General features: G+C 43.9%; 2 long non-coding RNA genes across 2 annotated transcripts in view; one reads left to right on the top strand and one right to left on the bottom strand.

The window, feature by feature from the left end:
* LOC308467780 overlaps positions 1 to 18,894 on the top strand; it is a 39,642-nt gene that overhangs the window by 19,267 nt on the left and 1,481 nt on the right. The window contains exon 2 of the long non-coding RNA XR_013981285.1: positions 18,525 to 18,616. This is a non-coding gene — a long non-coding RNA (uncharacterized lncRNA). The remainder of the gene's footprint in view (positions 1 to 18,524; positions 18,617 to 18,894) is intronic.
* LOC308465644 lies at positions 3,347 to 6,506 on the bottom strand. The gene is made up of 3 exons (XR_013980525.1): positions 6,373 to 6,506; positions 5,824 to 5,902; positions 3,347 to 4,357 (listed from the first exon to the last, which is right to left on the bottom strand). It is a non-coding gene; the product is annotated as an uncharacterized lncRNA (long non-coding RNA).

Raw genomic sequence — 18,894 nt, 5'->3', positions numbered from 1 at the left:
GGATGTGTAGGCAGGGCCTATGCCCACCTTCTTTGTGTCTGTATAAATGCTAGTTGTGTGTGTGTGTGAATGTTTAATTGTATAGTACCCCTGCTAGGAGCTTCCCCTCTTTGAGAGAGATGCTCTGTGCAGTCGCTTCCAAGAGCTGTTGCTTAGTTATTTTTAGGCACAGAATGAACTCTAATGGGAGAAATTATTTGGATTTCACACACACACGCACATACACCCTAATAAATTTCTCTCTTTTTGAACAAATGATTTCAGCTGAAAGGGAGCTTAATAACACAGCAGAAGCCTACATTTCAGCTTCGGCTTGGCCAGGCCACAAAACATGAAAACTAACTATGTGGTCATCAAGACTGGTTAGGAGTACAGGTCCCACCTACTAGCTAGAGCGGGGCTGAAAGCAGTGTTCTGCCTGGGAAGTTGTGTGCCAAGAGAGGGGGAAATTGAATTTGGGCAGTCCAGTCTGGACCAGATCCAGAGAAGATCCATCAGAAGTCTGCTCATGCAATGGGGGATTTTCTGGCTTCTGCTTCCCTTGCCCCAACTTCAGCCCTATGTGCTTCCCCCAAACTGCTCCTCATCCTTGCCTAAATGCATGGACATTTCATTCTTGAAAATCACTTACTGTTTTTACAAATAGATTTATTCAGGAGTAATCTTTTTGCTATGTTTTCGTTGCTTTGTTTCCTGGAAGTTCTTGCTTTCATTCTAAAACACAACACCTTCTTGCTCACTACTCATCGTGTGCAATATATTAGGTTAGCCCCAAACATCTAGACTTTCTCATCAAACACGTGCCTAAATCCAATCATACAGTCATTCCAGTTGATACAAAAAGTATTAATTAGTATAGTTGTTGTGCTCCTAAATTCACTGAAATTATCTATTATATAAATTATAACTTGAACTGCTTATGAAGTGCAATTTTTAGAAATTCTACCACAGATCATATGCTGAATTTCATTCAGGATGTCATCTAAAATTGCTGATTACTCAATGATTATTTTTTTCATAAAGTGAAGTCTGTGCATATAAATTAATTCAAATTGACTTGAATAATAAATCCCATGAAACTCAACACTCAAGTTAATTTCAGTAGTTCCATAAATTGTGAATGACTTAAAAGGCTTCACAAATTATGCTACTGTATATAGTTAATAATAGTGTATAATTATATAACTAATATAGTTAATAATTAATTTGAAATCTACCATAAGCCATGTACTTATCCTCACAGTTCATAAACATAGATGTGTTTTACAAGTCATAGGATTATATCCAACTAAGTTAAATTCTGAGGATGACTAACTGGATATCGCCCACAAGAACTATTTTATTCACTCTGGGTTGTATCCAGAGTAGCACCAACACAGTTTTTCTGGCACAGCAGCACTTCTGTTTTCTCTCCTCTCTGTGCACACGCTCAAGATCTTCTCCAGATGCTCCCCCAACCCTCCAGAGTTAATTTTGAGGGGGTACAGGGGGCTGCAGAGGAGACAAGGGGAAAGCTCCATTCTGATAGTGCAACATCCCTTGCGCTAGTTGGATGGGGGTGTTGCGTACCACACACTGTGTAATTGTTCCTTTTCTGAACCAACCTTCTTACTCATGTCACTGACTGCCTCAGAAATACGAAGAAAAGGTCTTACTTCTAATGTTGCATTCAACTAATACTTCTAATGTTGCATTCAACTGATAGTTGACCAGCATTCTGCAGCCTTGCCTCTGTTCTCATCAAAGAGGCTCACCAAATAGTTGTGTTGATCTAGCAAAGTGGCATTTGTGATGTACTTGCCCAGTGCAGCTGAGCCATTTTTCAAAAATATCTGTGTGGATAGCGTCTTTGCAGCTTAGTCATTAGGCAGCACTGGACTTAATTGTTTTAAAAAACATTTTTATTAAAGATTTTCTCTTCTTTTGGTTCATAGAGATCAGTTCTACAGATCAGTTATATTTGCTGTGAGACACTAATGTTATAGGCAGTATAAGGTTGGGGAAGAAGAGAGGGGAGAGAAAGCAGGGGAGAGTAGTATACTTTCATCCCTTTACATATTTCAAGAAATATTTCAAGAAATAGACTTGAAAGAGAAGTTGCTGAATTACAGCTTATTACTAAACTGAAAACTATGGAGATATATGATCTGAATAGAGATATTGGATTCTTGTCTCATCACATATGCTAAAGCCATTTTTGGTCATCTGCATACTATCCCTTGCTTTTTCCTGTAGGACTAATTGCAGTCGTTAACAGTCGTCCACAGGTTTACCATACCCATTGAGCCAATCACCCATCTCCTACTACCCTTCTGAGAAATACCCCACCCCACCCTCCCACTATATATAAGGGTCTGGTGACTTCTGTTTCAGTGTATCTGAAGAAGTGTGCATGCACACAAAAGCTTATACTCAGAACAAACTTAGTTGGTCTCTAAGGTGCTACTGGACAGTTTTACATTCTTTTACATAGTGTATGTGTGGGGTTTTCATGTCAGCATCACATGGGTAGATTTTCTTTCTATTCATTTATTAGTTTTCATTGGGCATTGGACTTAATTGTACCTGGGTGGAACCAGAAACTCTCCATTGCTATTCTGTACTTTTAAAAGAGAGACAATGAAGTTATTGTCCAGCTTTCTGACCAACGTGGCCACTAAGGAGTAAAGAATCTGTGGGCCTTCGCATGTGGTTGGTCTCTGTAACCAAGGTCAGGAATAATGGGGGGTCAGGAGCAGCCGGTGCAGTGGGTTGGCAGCATGAAATGGGCCACCCAGTTGTGGCATTGCTTCCTGGGATGGTGTGGAGGGCAGAGCAGGGTAGTGGAGCCAATCTGGTGATCCTGGTAGCGTCCCCATGCTGTGCCAACCTCACCACTGCTCTGCCAGGAGGCTGGTTCTGTGGCGGTGCCGCTCCACGTGGGTCACTCTTGATGGGAGTTGGAAGCCAATAACTTCTGGAGGGTCCCTATCCTGGCTCTTCCATAAAAATGCCAGTGATCCTCCCCTGAAATTGACTAGAGGGAAAATACGTTTGCAAGGCTCCCTGTTTCGCAAGGCCAGGCTATGCCACATTACTGCATGGGGGGCGGGGGGGAATAGGACAGCCACAGAAGGGTCTGCAAAGGTATTAGTAAGCAGAACCAGCATGAAATTTCAATCTCTTGGGAGGGCAAGAAAAGAGGAAGTCCACTACACTTGAATTACATTTAATTGGCATGACAAGTATATAGCTCTTGCTAAAGAATACAGGTAGCTTCGAAGCTACCAGCATGAGTTTGATCAAACTGCGGGAGGCAGTGGAAGACAGGAGTGCCTGGTGTGCTCTGGTCCATGGGGTCAGGAAGAGTCGGAAATGACTAAACAACAACAAAGAATACAGGAAGGATGGGTAATTAAAGTATCTGTGAGGTCATGGAAACTCGGGGAGCAGGGAGTGGCAGTCCATAGTGGCCTGGATCACATGGTTGGGACGAGACTTTTATTTACATGCTTCATCACGGTTCATTTATAACCCAGTGGCAGGTGGTGGCTCTGTAGGAGAATGACTCTTGCTGTGTTCTTTTTCAGCATCACTGATGGGGAATCACGCATGGTCACAAATACGTTGCACTCCTTGATATTGGGAACATTGGAACAGACGATGCTTTTTAAACTCAACATGTAGCTTATCATCTGATACATCCTTGAGCTTGGGGCATTCCACTTTCAGCACCAAGAATGTCATGACGGAGTCCGTTTGAATTTTGCACATTTCATTCTTTTCAGGTGATCAGCTTGCTATAGTAGGATTGCCTGTAGCAATTCTTCTTGCTTTTGACTTTGATCTTCCTGTCCAGGGTATTCTGGGCTGGGTGAACTTCCTTTGGCTTTCTTCACTGTTGGTCATGGGGGAATTTAGCCCGCCACAACCCTGCCAACTTTGACTGGTCTACCTTGGTTTTTCCTGCACAGATATGCACAGGCTCCACTTGCTTAGATATTTTAGAGGATCATACTGGCAAGGCTTCTTGCAGCTTTGGTGCTCCAGTGGCAAGGACTGGACATCAAAGTAGGCAGGTAGGTTCAGTAGCCCCTAGAAAATGGCTTTGTTCTGAGTCTGTGGGGTCTCAGATGAGCTGTTCCAATCTAAAGTTAAAAGAGGGTACTAGAGTATATTTGCAGATGTGGAGAAAAGGTTGTTTACATCTGCAGTCCTTGAATGTTGACTTTGATCTCAGGTTCAAATCCCAGCCCAGCCTTGAACTCACGGGGGAACTTAGAACAAATCTTGTTCTCTCAGTCTCTCGTCAATATAGTAGAACAGCGCTGTCTTGGCCTACCTTGCAGGATGGTTGTGGGGGCAAACAAGATGAAAGCTGTAAAGAAAATAAATGGATGTTTGAGACACACATATGCTTTTGTTTCTAAAGAACTTTAATTAAAAAAAAGGATGCTATGACATTTCTGTTATAATTTCTGTTGTAATGAAAGGGATGTGTAGGCAGGGCCTATGCCCACCTTCTTTGTGTCTGTATAAATGCTAGTTGTGTGTGTGTGTGAATGTTTAATTGTATAGTACCCCTGCTAGGAGCTTCCCCTCTTTGAGAGAGATGCTCTGTGCAGTCGCTTCCAAGAGCTGTTGCTTAGTTATTTTTAGGCACAGAATGAACTCTAATGGGAGAAATTATTTGGATTTCACACACACACGCACATACACCCTAATAAATTTCTCTCTTTTTGAACAAATGATTTCAGCTGAAAGGGAGCTTAATAACACAGCAGAAGCCTACATTTCAGCTTCGGCTTGGCCAGGCCACAAAACATGAAAACTAACTATGTGGTCATCAAGACTGGTTAGGAGTACAGGTCCCACCTACTAGCTACAGCGGGGCTGAAAGCAGTGTTCTGCCTGGGAAGTTGTGTGCCAAGAGAGGGGGAAATTGAATTTGGGCAGTCCAGTCTGGACCAGATCCAGAGAAGATCCATCAGAAGTCTGCTCATGCAATGGGGGATTTTCTGGCTCCTGCTTCCCTTGCCCCAACTTCAGCCCTATGTGCTTCCCCCAAACTGCTCCTCAGGGTTGGCGACCCACTAGGCCTCCCCATTTTGCCCACAAAGTGGATTTGGCCAAGCCACATCCACCTGCTCTTTGCCTGACATCAGGTGAGGGGCAGGTGAAGGCAGAGCTTGAGCGAAAAGGGCTTTTGCAGGCACCACTGATCAGCAATAGCCAAGTCCCTGCACAGTGCTTCTCAAGTCTCCTGCCATCGGTGGACTCTAACCCCTTAAAAAGCCACCTTAGCTAGTTGCCCAGCACCATATCTCATTGGAGTGGGTTAAATAAGTCAGTGTGAAACAGTCCTTTCTTGTCAGCTGATTTCAAAGGATCCAGCAGAGCAGCCCTACCAGCTTCCTTTGGTTTCCCTATATTGCTGCAGCCATCTTGATTCAAAATGGCACATGGCATCCCAATGTGTATGAAGACCACTATCCCCACCTTGCGAAGCCTTGTGCCATTTGGTGGCAATATAGAGAACAAATGGACAAAGCACTTTCCTAAATACAGAGCATTGTGATTAATGTAGATATTATGAAAACTGATCCTGGAAAAGCTTTCTAAAAGCTGTTTGTAATCATACAGACTTTGTTTTATTTGATGATAATAATAGCAAATGGCTCAGAGATTTCTTTGAAATACGGAGAAGTATATAAATTATGCGAACCAACTAACTAGCTAGCTAACTAACTAACTAACTAACTAACTAATTAACACACACAATGTCCCCTTAAAGACACAATCACACACTTAACTAAATCCAGTTCTTGTAGTGTAGCTTATCACCTTCTTCCATCTCCAGTGCTCAAATCCAATCTTGACATAACTGAGGAACATGCAGAATATTTCCTTATTTCCCAGCAGCCTGTTGAATATAAGAAACCCGAGTCAAGAAGCTGCGCCAACTGAGCATCAGCTGCAGAAACAACACTGCTTGGCTACAAAGGAAGTGGAGACCATTTCTGAAAGCTTCACCGCAACCATTTTTATCTGGCTCTGTCCCATACCCAGGAAAATTTTCTTCTGAGAGCCAGGTGAAAATCTAAAGCCTCATGATGGGTCGAGGATGCCCAAGTTGTTTCCCAAAGCTGTTTGCCTGTTAGAAAAGACCCCACAGAAAGGATGGGAAGCGAGTGGGATGGGTGGGTGGAGGAGGTAGTCCTAAGGCATAGGTCATTAATTAGTGGTTCATTCAGCAATGATGCCCAGGACAAACAGTGGGGAAGAGCCATTGCCTTCATGTCCTTCTGAGCTTCCTGGAGGTATGTGGCTGGTCACAGCTGGAAACTGGTTAATGGGCTATGTAGCTGGACTACAACTCCCATCATCCCTGACCTGCTGGCTAGGGCTGATAAGAATTGTAGTCCAAGAAGATCCAGGGGGCATCAAGCTCCTATCTTTCCTGAGGTAGGAAAGTAAGTGCAGAAGTGTCTTGCTGTTTGAGAGTTATTGTTATAGGAGAGCCACCTGCTGCCTAGCGATGTCTGGGAAATAGAATCAGCTACAGCCCTTCTAAAATGGCTGCCTATGGTCTGTGCCCTCTGTATTTAAATGTCCACAATAACAGCAATTCCAGTTCTACATGCCTGGCTAATATAATTATGTTCCCAACTTCCCAGTAAAGACTATAGCCAGGCATGAAGAACTGGAATTGCTGCTGTTGTGGATTTGATGATGATGATGATGATGATGGGAACATCCCTAAAAGGATAATATAGCACTTGCGTTCTTAATAGACCAACAATGATATCATTATTGTGCTTGGTGATTTTTAGCAGAGTGCACATTGCGATTGTCAGATGAATCCTCCATATAAGGAGATATTTTCTTGGCAAACACTCACTTGATGAGAAGCGTTGAAGTGGATTGTGAAGGACAATCATGATGAATCTGATGTAGTAGGCCCTTACCTATGAAAGCTCGCACAGCAATGGTTAGAATAATTTCTGTACAATAAAAGAAAGAGGTTTACTACGGCCTGACCTCTTTGGAAGTGAAAGAAAAGTCTTCCGCAGAGGCACTGAAATCAGTGCTATTTTTCTAGAAAAAGAGGTGCCAGAGCTGACCACGAACTTCTCCCTTGTTCTCTTAGAATGGCAATGGCGCCCACCCAAGAGGTGCTGGAACTGACCTCTGGCAAATATGTGTGTGTGTGTGTGTGTGTGTGTGTGTATATATATATATATATATATATATATATATATATACCTGGAACTTGCTCCCCCTGGAGGCAGTGATGGTCACCATCTTGGATGGCTTTAAAAGAGGATTGGACAAATTCATGGAGGAGAAGGCTATTGATGGTTATGTTCTACCTCCACAGTTGGAGGCAGCAATGCTTTTGAATGCCAGTTGCTGGAAGCCACAGGAGGGGAAAGTGCTGTTGCACTCAAGTCCCCCTTTGGGGATTCTCACATGCACCTGGTTGGCCGCTGTGAGAACAGGATGCTGGACTAGATGGGCCATTGGCCTGATCCAGCAGGCATTTCTTATGTTCTTATGCATGTATAGGCTTGCATAGTAAGTGCTCAAGTGAGAGGTACAAGGGTTCTCAAATGCACTCTTCCACTGGAGAGATGTTAAGGGTTTCTAGGCTGATTTTGCCAATGGGAAAGGCATGTTTATGACATCCGATATCTATGTGAGGAAAAGAAGAACTGGCTCTGAGATGAAGCTAATTAAGATAAGAGTCTAAATCAAATTACGGTAGCATATGATTCCTGTAGGAAGATATCAAAAGTCTAAGGAAGAAACATGTAAGATGTTTTTCTGTGTTTAACATCTTCATTTTCTGTAATATCAAGTCAGTAGGTTGCACTGTCCATCTCTGCAAACTGGACTTTATGAAGTGGAGTCATAATTTCTTTCCACAACTTATGCAACTGTAGGGCCAGCCCTAAATTTTAGACTTTGCTTTGAATTTTACACACTGGATTTACTGGGTGGGGTGGAAATGTGCATTAGTCTTATGGGTTATCCCCTCTTTCATTTTATAGGGGATCCCCTTTTGATGGTAATGTGCATCACTTACTCGTCTTGGAGGCTGTATACACACCATATATTTAAAGCACACTTAAAGCACATAATGTAGAATCATAGAATTGTAGCATTGGAAGGGACCCTGAGGATCATCTAGTCCAACCCCCTGCAATGCAGGAATGTGCAGCTGTCCCATATGGGGATCGATCAGCACCATACTCTAACCAATTGAGCCAAAGAATCCTGGGGACTATAATTTACCACTCACAGAGTTATGATTTCCAGCATACTTAACAAATTATAATTTTTGGGTGGGGGGGTGGGTGGAGACACTCATGTCCTTTAAATGTATAATATGTGCACAGCTAAAATGTGACAAGCCAGCTCTTCTGTGTTTGGGAGCCCTGTGGCTCATTCTGCAGAGTGATGCCTTGGACCTCTGCCCCAACATCCTGCCCTCATTGCACCAAGGTATTATGGCATTTGTCTCCTTTCCGGAGGAAGGGGGACCATTGCTTCACCTGTGCTTCTGACTAGTGATATCTGGAGCAACTATATCAGTAGTTATTATGAGGTATAAAAAGTAGCCAAACAAATGTTCTCTAAATACATTGCTTTTCTTGCACTTTAATCTTAAAGGTAAATGTAAAGGGACCCCTGACCATTAGGTCCAGTCGCGGACGACTCTGGGGTTGCGGTGCTCATCTCCCTCTATAGGCTGAGGGAGCCAGTGTTTGTCCGCAGACAGCTTCGGGGTCATGTGGCCAGCATGACTAAGCTGCTTCTGGCGAACCAGAGCAGCGCACAGAAATGCCGTTTACCTTCCCGCCGGAGCGGTATCTATTTATCTACTTGCACTTTGACGTGCTTTCGAACTGCTAGGTTGGCAGAAGCAGGGACCGAGCAACGGTGGCTCACCCCATCACGGGGATTTGAACCGCCGACCTTCTGATCGGCAAGCCCTAGGCTCTGTGGTTTAACCCACAGCGCCACCCAGGTCTTTAATCTTACATCTGTTCAAAAGCAGGCATGATACCTACACCATAATTCTTTCTTATAACTGGGAACTGGATCACTTCTCGGCCTTTTGGCTAAGATCATGTGTACTATCTTATAAATGGGATCTGGCCCTAAATTCTCATGGTTCCCACACACTGGGTAGTAACAGGGAGGTTTTTTGTATTCTGCCGTCCAGAGCCAAATCTATGCAAATGGAGATGCAGCAGCTGTCTCCCACCTTGCCTTCTGCGTGCCAGAAAGGAAATTAGGTTGTCTAGAATGCAAAGTTCTTCCTGAAAGAACAACCTGCGCTATCTGCAATCTTCAACGGTGTGAAGCAGCATGAGAGGTAACTTACCTGACCCCAGAAGTACTGTGACATTTTCTCATCCCTCCGTATTACGAGTGGGTTGCTGGTAAGTTAGCCTAGTGCACTGTGGGTGCTAAGCAAATTGTTAAAAACCGCAGTGTGTAGCAGAGACTGGGAAAGTTATGTACGTGTCCAGAGGCAGGTGTGCCAACAGCAAGGGGCAGCAAGGACAGAGCTGGCCCATTCCAGTTAACTGCTGTTCTGAGTTTTGCATGAGGTTGGATTAAGTGCCTGTGACATGAGGAATAGCGGCATTAAGAAGCAGTTTGGTCTCCTGAAGCAGAAAGGCCAAATAAACAAGAGAAGGCTCCTGTGTTCCTAAAGTCTGGATCACATTTCCTAGAAAGTTAAACAACCTACCGTAAGTCAACTGGGCAGCCGATGCTGAAGGTGGAAGTCAAAAGCAGTGCCTCAGTTTGCAACTTCCTTGAAAAGAGCAGGAGACTGTCTGTGGTTGGGCTCCCACAACTGTTTTTGTGAGACCTGGAAACAGTACAACAGAGGCAGTGGTGGCTGGTGCCCCTTCGCGGTGGGTAGGGTGGAAGGCAGGAGGCCAACAGTAGGTGGAGCCAGAGTGAGCGAAAGCCAACTAATTCTAGTTTTGTCTCCCTCCTCCTCCCTGCTGAGGTCTAGAAGTGCAACACTGAGGCTATGGAGAAGGGAATTGACAGGCTGTGCCGCCACTTGGACTGTTTGTAAGTAAGGAGGCAAGCAAGTGGGGGCTGGCTGAGAGCAGACTGAGGTCAGTGGGGCAGTGCTTCATTCACCCTAATAGACCACCTTCCACTGGATAGAGGTGGATATCATTGTGCGCGCTAAAAACAGGAGAGTGTTTGAGGGTGAATGTGCACAGGTAGGGGTATGTGTGTGTTTAAAAGACAACTGAAAAATAGTATTATAGAGAGGTACATTTTTCTCCTAAGTGTACATACATGCTTTTGTCTTGTGTGGGGTGTGTGGCTAAAATCTAAACCAGTTCCCACAAGCTTCAAGGAACAGTTGGGGTTTTTTTAGCCTCCTCTCATATGAAGTCTTTAGCAATGGTCCAGCAATGAGCCATGCCTGGCCTGCTTATGTGCCATTTAAATCAGTGGAACTTAAGTCCACATAACTCTGCACCAATCTGAGGTCTTTGCCTTTCTACAATTGTCCTGTTCCAGATAAACCAAGAATTGCTGGTTTACCACCCGTGATTTGTCTCGGAGGGACAAACCATGAGTCTGGGTTTGGCCGTAATGCTAAGCCAACCTATTATTGCCTTAATCCAAATAGCGTGGCAAAGGCAGAACCATTCTCACAGTGTTATGAAATCTCCAATTTTGATTTGACACTGTGGCATCATATGCGCCTACCTATTTTACCACACCTTCACTCCCTTTGCCAGGTCAGGAATGAATATGTTGGAAGGAGTAGAGCCCAATACAGATAACTAGAACACCCAGCTGTTTACCTGTCTCCTCAGAGAGAAATCATCAACACCTTATTTCAGCCATACACCTTAATCCCTTTTGATTTTGCACATTTATTCATATTTATATTGGTGCCTCCAATCCAGTGTTTTTAAATAGCACCAGAGCGTTCTTTGCGTTATTAAAGGCTCTAATTCCTGCTTAGTTCCCCGTTCTTTCATTTTGCAGAGGCATTTCTCCCCCCCCCCACCAAGTTGTTGAATTTGACAATGTTATGATTGCTGTTTCCTAGCAGCTCAGCTATATTTATTTATTGATCCAATCTCTGTGCTTCACATAAGACTAAATCAAGAACTAATGTTCATTGCGTGTGTCCCAGAACTAGGAGTTCTGGGAATCTTTTTTTTTTTTACAAGTTCGGGAAGTTTTCTCTCTCTAGCATCACCTGCCTAATCCATATGAGGACAATTGAACTCATCATTATGGTTGTGTTGGGCGGGGGGGGGGGGAATTGTGTTTTAGCTTTTACTACCTTGGGACTTATTTGCAATATGATTACAACCCTACTGTGGATCTTTGCTGATTTAAAGTCAGTCTGAAGCCACCTTATAAAGTGATTCAGACCACTGGTCCACTGAGCCTCTCAAGTTCTGGAGCAGGGGTTTTGTGATTTAAGCAGGGCCTCAGCATAGTACAAACTTTTAACATGCACCCCTTCCTACACGCATGCCATGATACCATAAATATAGTCTCATAAATAATGAAAGAAAAAATTCTATTTTAATTCTGAAATTACTTTCTTTACATTTCTGACATGACATCTAAGCCAATACTGGGTCTTATCTACCAAGCCTCTACCCACTTTGGGTGAGACTATTTTTGTTTAATCTTTTGATTGTTCCTAAGATAGATATTAAGGGACATGGGTGGTGCTGTGGGTTAAACCACAGAGCCTAGGACTTGCCGATCAGAAGGTCGGCAGTTCGAATCCCCGTGACGGGGTGAGCTCCCGTTGGTTGGTCCCTGCTCCTGCCAACCTAGCAGTTCAAAAGCACGTCAAAGTGCAAGTAGATAAATAGGTACCACCCCGGCGGGAAGGTAAACGGCGTTTCAGTGCGCTTCTCTGGTTCGCCAGAAGCGGCTTAGTCATGCTGGCCACATGACCCGGAAGCTGTACGCCGGATCCCTTGGCCAAAAAAGTGAGATGAGCGCTGCAACCCCCAGAGTCGGCCGCGACTGGACCTAATGGTCAGTGGTCCCTTTACCTTTACCTTAAGATAGATATTATCCCATCAATATTTTTATTTTATATGTTTAATAGACCAATATGGCTGCAAACATTTTATAAACAGAATAATTCTCTTTAAAACAATATTTTTTTTCTGGCCTTTTCCATTGCAAAAGCAGCAATTATCTCCCCAAAGTCCATTTCTCTTGCAAGCTCATCATTTGATAAGATACCTAGCAGCTTAAGCGTCCTTGCCCCCCCCCCCACCTGCAGCTTTTTATGAGCCTTAATGCAGCTTTTAATCCTGCCCACAGCAATGGCTTCCTCTGTCGCTGCAGTCATGGTGTGCGAAGTAGAGTGCCATCATTGCACTGCCCTCCTGGGCACAGCTACTTCATTGGACCAGGGTGGTTGGCTGCTGTGGCAGCAAGCTGCACAAGCACTGGGTGAGCAGCGGCAGTGGCTAGTACGTTTCTGCTGTCACCACCACCCTGCCCCATCACATCCCATTCCTAGTCAGCATCAGTACTGCTGCCACTGGGACAGTGGCGCAGCTGCAGCAGCACACTTCCTCATGCACCACTACTGGTCGCTCTCTCTCACCAGATGTCCCTCGCTCCTGCCAGTGCAAAAGAATTCTATCACTTGTAGCTCTTTTTTCTATTTAATCCCCCTCCCCAATCTTATTTCATAAAACAAGTACCTTTCAAGGCAAAACACATTTCATTCCTGAGTTCTTGAGAGTGTGTGTCACTCAGGGAACATTCTGTTACAGAAAAGGACCTGCGCCATCAAGTCATTGTGAAGAACATTACTTCTTCTGTTCCAGCCCTGCTTCAGCTTGGCTCCAGCAAATCTCATAAAATATGGACGATAGGTACACAGGAAAATAAAGTTTCCATAAATATCCTCAAGTATGAGCTTAAGCTTGTAGTTCAGCCTCAGTTGTTTTGCTCCTGGTAATAGGGTTGTAGCCTGGGCTGGGATCCCTTAGATCATCAGGCTTTGGTGAAGTTTACCCTTAAGAACATAAGAAAAGTCCTGCTGTATCTGTCCGAAGGTCCATCTAGTGCAGCATCCTCTTCTCACAGTGGCCAACCAGATGCCTAAGGAAAACCTTCAAGTAGGACCCAAACTATGCAGCACCTCCCCGACTTGGGATTCTCAGCAACTGGCGTACAGAGGCTTATTTCCTCTGACAGTTGAGGTAGAACATTGTGACTATCAATAGCCTTATTAGAATCTAATAGAGGTCAGACAAGCTTTTTTGTAAGACAATGACTTCAGCTGGCCCTCTTCAACATCCCAAAAGATTTGAGCTAGGTTGCAAGAGCTACAACTAAGTGATTGTGCCCTCCAGGCTGCTGGGTGGGCCTTTCCTCCACCCCCTTCAGCTAGTTGCTAGGTAGGACAACAATTGTCAGTGTGAGAGCTAAGCTGGAAGCAGGCTGGAAGCTGGAGGCACATAGACATGTTTGCTCTGTGCTGGATTCAAAGCTGTGACTAATGGAGAAGCAATATCTGTTGGAGTATTAATGATGTGAGCCGCTCCACCTTATGCTCAGGTTGTAAATATGGGTAAATAAAAACATATATCCTAAAGCATGGGAAGGCAAACCAAAGCCCAGGTGCCAGATCCGGCCCAATCGTCTTCTCAATTCGGCCTGCGGACGGTCCGGGAATTAGCGTGCTTTTACATGAGTAGAATGTGTCCTTTTACTTAAAATGCATCTCTGGATTATTTGTGGGGCATATGAATTTGTTCATTTCCCCCTCCAAAATATAGTCTGCCCCCCCACAAGGTCTGAGGGGCAGTGGACCGGCCCCCTGCTGAAAAAGTTTTCTGACCCCTGTCCTAAAGACGCTATAGTTTCTCCATCATTCCAAGGAAGCAGACCCCTGGGAAAGTGCCTGGAACGCCTGGATTTTCTCACCACTCAGAGATTGGGGTGGCATGTAACAGTTCAAACTACACTTTGGCAAAAGGGCAAATGCCTCGTTAACAGTTATTGTTCTTTCCAAGGTACAAAAGTGTGTGGAAGTGGACTCCATGGTACTTGACCATCAATCTAGCTTTTCATGTGTTGTCAGTCTTCCCTTCTTTTTCTCTTCTGCTGTCTTTGTTTACTCCACCAAGCATACCAGACAAGACTTGTTTCCATCTGGTGGGTGTTTTTGTTGTTTGCTTGGGTTTTTCAGCAGAAGGTGATTTCTGCAATTGCATGTCAGATTTATCCATGTTTTTATTTTGCTTTGGTTTTTTGTAAGTGCGCGCTTCTCCATTAGATTATTTTTTAAAAAAAACGTAAAAGGGATGCTCTACAGAGGTGACAACAAGTCAAACCATTGCCGACTGGATGAAGGAAGAAAATTACCCTGCCAAAGCTGGGAACAGCTCTCTTGACGCAGGATAGTCTAATGCTGTCTAAACAGGGTTCAGTTGTAATCCAGATGCAGTTAAAAGAATAGTCAGACATAAAGGTAGCATTCATAAAGTCCCCATCTAATTGTTACGTTGCTTGCTATTTTCTGGTCAAGCACTTTCAATGACCTGACAACAGACTACAACAGGAGGCCTCACTGTGGCAAACATGGGCACCACCCTCTCCTCAAACACCACCTTGGCACCCATCAGGACCCTCTGCTCCTGACTGAATCATAGGAGGGGAAGGGACCCTCTGGAGTCTGGAGTCTCTTACAGGAATTGAACCTGGGGCAAAGCATAGGCTCTGTTACTGAGGTGCAGCCCCTCCTCTGATCTTCACTTTGTCCTTTACCGCAAATATATAATTTCAGTTGTAAACTAAGATTTCTGAACCTTGCAATCAGAGCTTTTTTGTGCAGAGTGCTGTCACCTTTCTTTTTGCTTCCCATGGCAACTATTTTGTACTGGCTCCCACTGCACTTTTATCAAGATTTGAGCACTGACATTTCTTTTAAAAAACCACACAAAATAGCACTGGTTCCAGTACTTTGGAACAAATAAAACAAATGCTTAATGATGCCAATACCCAGTTTAAAAAACATGACTAAATCAAATATCGTTCATTATAGCCTATTCTCAGTTTTTGGAAAAACATAGAGCTGCAAAATTTGTTTACCAGAGGCAAAGATAGGATGAGTATACACAATCTCTCTTATAAATTACCTCCCATCCTCTGAAAAAAGTATCCTATCTCCAGCTGGAGGTGCCCACCCTGTATCTTGTCCCCGTCTCAGTCGCACATTTCCTCCATCCGGATGCCTTTTGCTAATGTCTCTCTTAGGATCACCTTCCTTTCTTATAGATTTCAGAATTTGGTCATTCATTGCTGGCTGGTTCTTTCCTTTTCTTCATGGAGAGAACATAAAGTAACCTTTAAAGTGTAACATGACTACAACAATATATTTCAATGTTGATAGTATTTCACATACAGTATCTTGGTAATCATTGCAACAGCATATAAAGGAGACCAAATGTTATTTCCCCCCATAATGCAGTTGTTTGCCAAGTGAGGATGTAGCTCATCTGAGGACTAAACAAACCATTAACTTCTGAACTCAGGGTTCATTCAGTCACTAGCCTAAATTGTGGGACATTATTACAGTCAAAGCAACAATTCATGCTTTGCTAGATAGGCACATGAAGGGGCTGAGGCTCACAGACCTTTCCTTTAAAATTTGATAGAGAGAACTCTGTGAGATCACTTCCTTTGTCTGCCTTGTCAGGGAGCTGTAACACTACATACTTCCTGTCTGGGCAGCCTTCACTTTCTTCATTATGCTTCCAAGCTGACCGCAGGTGCATGTCTGAGCTCTGCATCTCAGACACTATTTTTGAATTTACATTGTGTACTTTTGTAACTTAGTTATAAACCTGCTTTCATTTTGCTACTGTTATTGCTGCTTCAAGACTTAGATTATGTAAGTAAATAATACTTTTATTTATTCACAAAACAATGTATGTTTGATTGTTGTTTCTTAAGAGGGAGAAAAGGTGTAACATCAAGGAAAATCCAGTCTGCCTTAATACAGCTGGGATTATTGTTTCTAGAAGGTTAAATCAACCTTGTCTTAGCTTCCAAGTTTAAAGCTGCAAAGGATGGTACTCTCAGTCATGAGCAAGGAAGGATAATAACTAAACAATATACAGCGGTACCTCTGGTTACAGGTGCTTCAGGTTACAGACGCTTCAGGTTACAGACTCTGCTAACCCAGAAATAGTACCTTGGGTTAAGAACTTTGCTTCAGGATGAGAACAGAAATCGTGTGGCGGCGGTGGCGGCAGCAGTGGGAGGCCCCATTAGCTAAAGTGGTACCTCAGGTTAAGAACAGTTTCAGGTTAAGAACAGACCTCCAGAACAAATTAAGTTCTTAACCCAAGGTACCACTGTATCCTTTCCTAGTGTCTATTCTCATATAAATGAGCTCTCACATTTCTGGTTGGTATGCAACTGTTTGGTTATACAAATCAATGGTGCAACTGCATTTGGAGTATTGTATACAGTTCTGGTCACTTCACCTCAAAAAGAATATTGTAGTATTGGAAAATGCACCCAAAAGGGTTACCAAAATGACCAAGCGGATGGAACAACTCCCCTATGAAGTTTGCAGCATTTGGGACCTTCTAGTTTAGAGAAAATTTCAGTAAGTGGTGACACGCTGAAAGTTTATAAAATTATGCATGGCAGAGGAAAAGTGGATAGAGATAAGTTTTCTCCCTCTTCCATAACACTAGAACTCATGGACATCCAAGGAAGCTGAATGTTGGAAGATTCAGGACAGATTGTTTTTTTTAAAGCACTTCTTCTTGTGTGTAGTTGAATTATTGAACTCCCTCCCACAGGAGGCAGTAATGGGCACCAACTTGGATGGCTTTAAATGAGGACTGGACAAATTTGTGGAGGGTGAGGCTACTAGCCACGATGGCTATGCTCTCCCTCCATGGTAGGAGGCACTAAGGCTTCTGAATACCAGTTGCTGTGAACCGCGGGAGGGGAGAGTGCTCTTGTATGTGGCTCTTGCTTTTGGGTTTCCCACAGGCATCTGGTAGGCCGAGAACAGGATGTTGGACTAGATGGGCCATTGGCCTGACCCAGCAAGCTATTCTTACGTTATTAAGCTGGCACAGTGACCTTTAGCTGCAAAATGGAACTTCCCTACTTTCTCCAAAAACATGCTCCTGAGGGTTGGGGGACTCCCCAGAAAAGATTTAGGGTTTGAGTGGGGAGAAGAAAGTTCCATTATACACCTGAAAGTCCTTGCACTCGTGAAACGGTTTAGTTGGATACTGGCCACTGATTGTGGGTTTCTCAGTCTTCACGATAGCTGCATTGGCAACCAATGATACGCTCAGCTTTCTGGATTATTGTGGTTCATCAGGAAAGAACAGTGTTGCCTGATAGGTCCCACCTCAGCAATCTTTGCTTGGGAAACGTTTGTGCAATCATGCTTAGCCATGGTTTCGCTTAACATTATGTGTGGACTGGGTCACGGAGAGACTCATGTCCTTGCAGCTCGTTTTACATCTCATCCCTTCTAATAATTGGCCGGTTATGGTAGAAAGCCACCTCATAACTGTCTTTAATGAGCCAGATCACCCAGCAATAGTGTGGCCAGATAATTCTGCTTCACTATGCATTATCTATATCCTAAGGTATGCATAGCAGCGTGACTCTGTCTAGCTGTGTTTTGCATTTGCTTCTAATTGCAGTGTGTTGGTGGAGCAGCGGGTAATTGCAACTACCATGTGCTTCATTCAGGTGTGAAGTTTTGCACTCCTGCTGAGTGCAAGTCATAGGGATGAGATCTTGGCTGACACCAGTGGCCATCCTTGAAAATGATCTCAGCTAGGGTACTGTTGGCTACCATCAGGCATCCTATACGGATAAGGGTGAACATATATCAAAGTGGCACAGCTCCACACAGACCTGCCATGGCTCTGTTGTGACCAGAACTTGGACAATTAGCCTTAACTTGCATCTCTAAAAATTAAAAATGTATTAATGCAACAGGCCCTTGACTCAAGGAACTGGAATAACTTCCAGATGTAGTCATGCTATTATCCAATTGCAGCAAAACCAACACAGAGTCAATCACTCGTTTACAAGGCTCTTGTTGAGCTGTTCAAAATGGATACCAGCATCTAGAATTGGTAGGATGACTAGGAAGCACAGAAGAATCTGCCATCTGCTGGGTTAATCAGACATTGGTCCATCTAGCAGTATTGTCTACTGCAATGGAAATAAGGTGGTCCGCACACAACATTAAACTGTGGTTTCTTTAAAGCACGTTTTGCTCATCCCCCATGGGAGAGGAAACAAACTTGAAAAAAATCAGAGTCTGGCTGGTCATGACAGGTGAACCTGGACTCATGGACAGATGAACCACAAGCAGGAAGCCAAGAACAGGTCTAGACCACGCAAGGCTTCAACCTTTCCCATTCCTACCTGGAGATTGAATCTGAGATTGTCTGCATGCAAAGCATATGCTGAATTCAACCCAGTCCATTGTCTCCTTACAGGGTATCTTGCCAGGTGCTCAGTTCTAATGAACTCTGAGCGGAAAAAGCTCCTGGAAGCAGCTCTTATGCGAAGCCAGTGCAATGAGTCTAAGGTAAGAGCACTTCTCTCTAGCTGCCAATCAATTGGTAATAAAAGCATGGACCTGTTTGGTTAGCTGTTCTGTCATTGTTCTCAAAGCTTGCCATAAATTTGGGCTTGTTGCTTTGGGCAGCGCTCAACTAAGTTGTTGCATGCTCTGGTCTTCTTGTGCAGCATGACTTCATGCCATTCCTCCTCCGTAGGCCTCCTAAATCTGTTCTGGTGGATTTGAAGAACACCCCAGGGCAGGTTTAGGCATAGCTGTCAATGTTTTTCCTTTTTTAAGGGCAA

Source organism: Podarcis pityusensis (genome assembly GCF_964106645.2).
Source record: "Podarcis pityusensis genome assembly, chromosome: 2".
Lineage (NCBI taxonomy): Eukaryota > Metazoa > Chordata > Lepidosauria > Squamata > Lacertidae > Podarcis > Podarcis pityusensis.
Note: the sequence above shows the minus strand (reverse complement) of the source record. Positions and strands in the feature narration are given on the sequence as shown.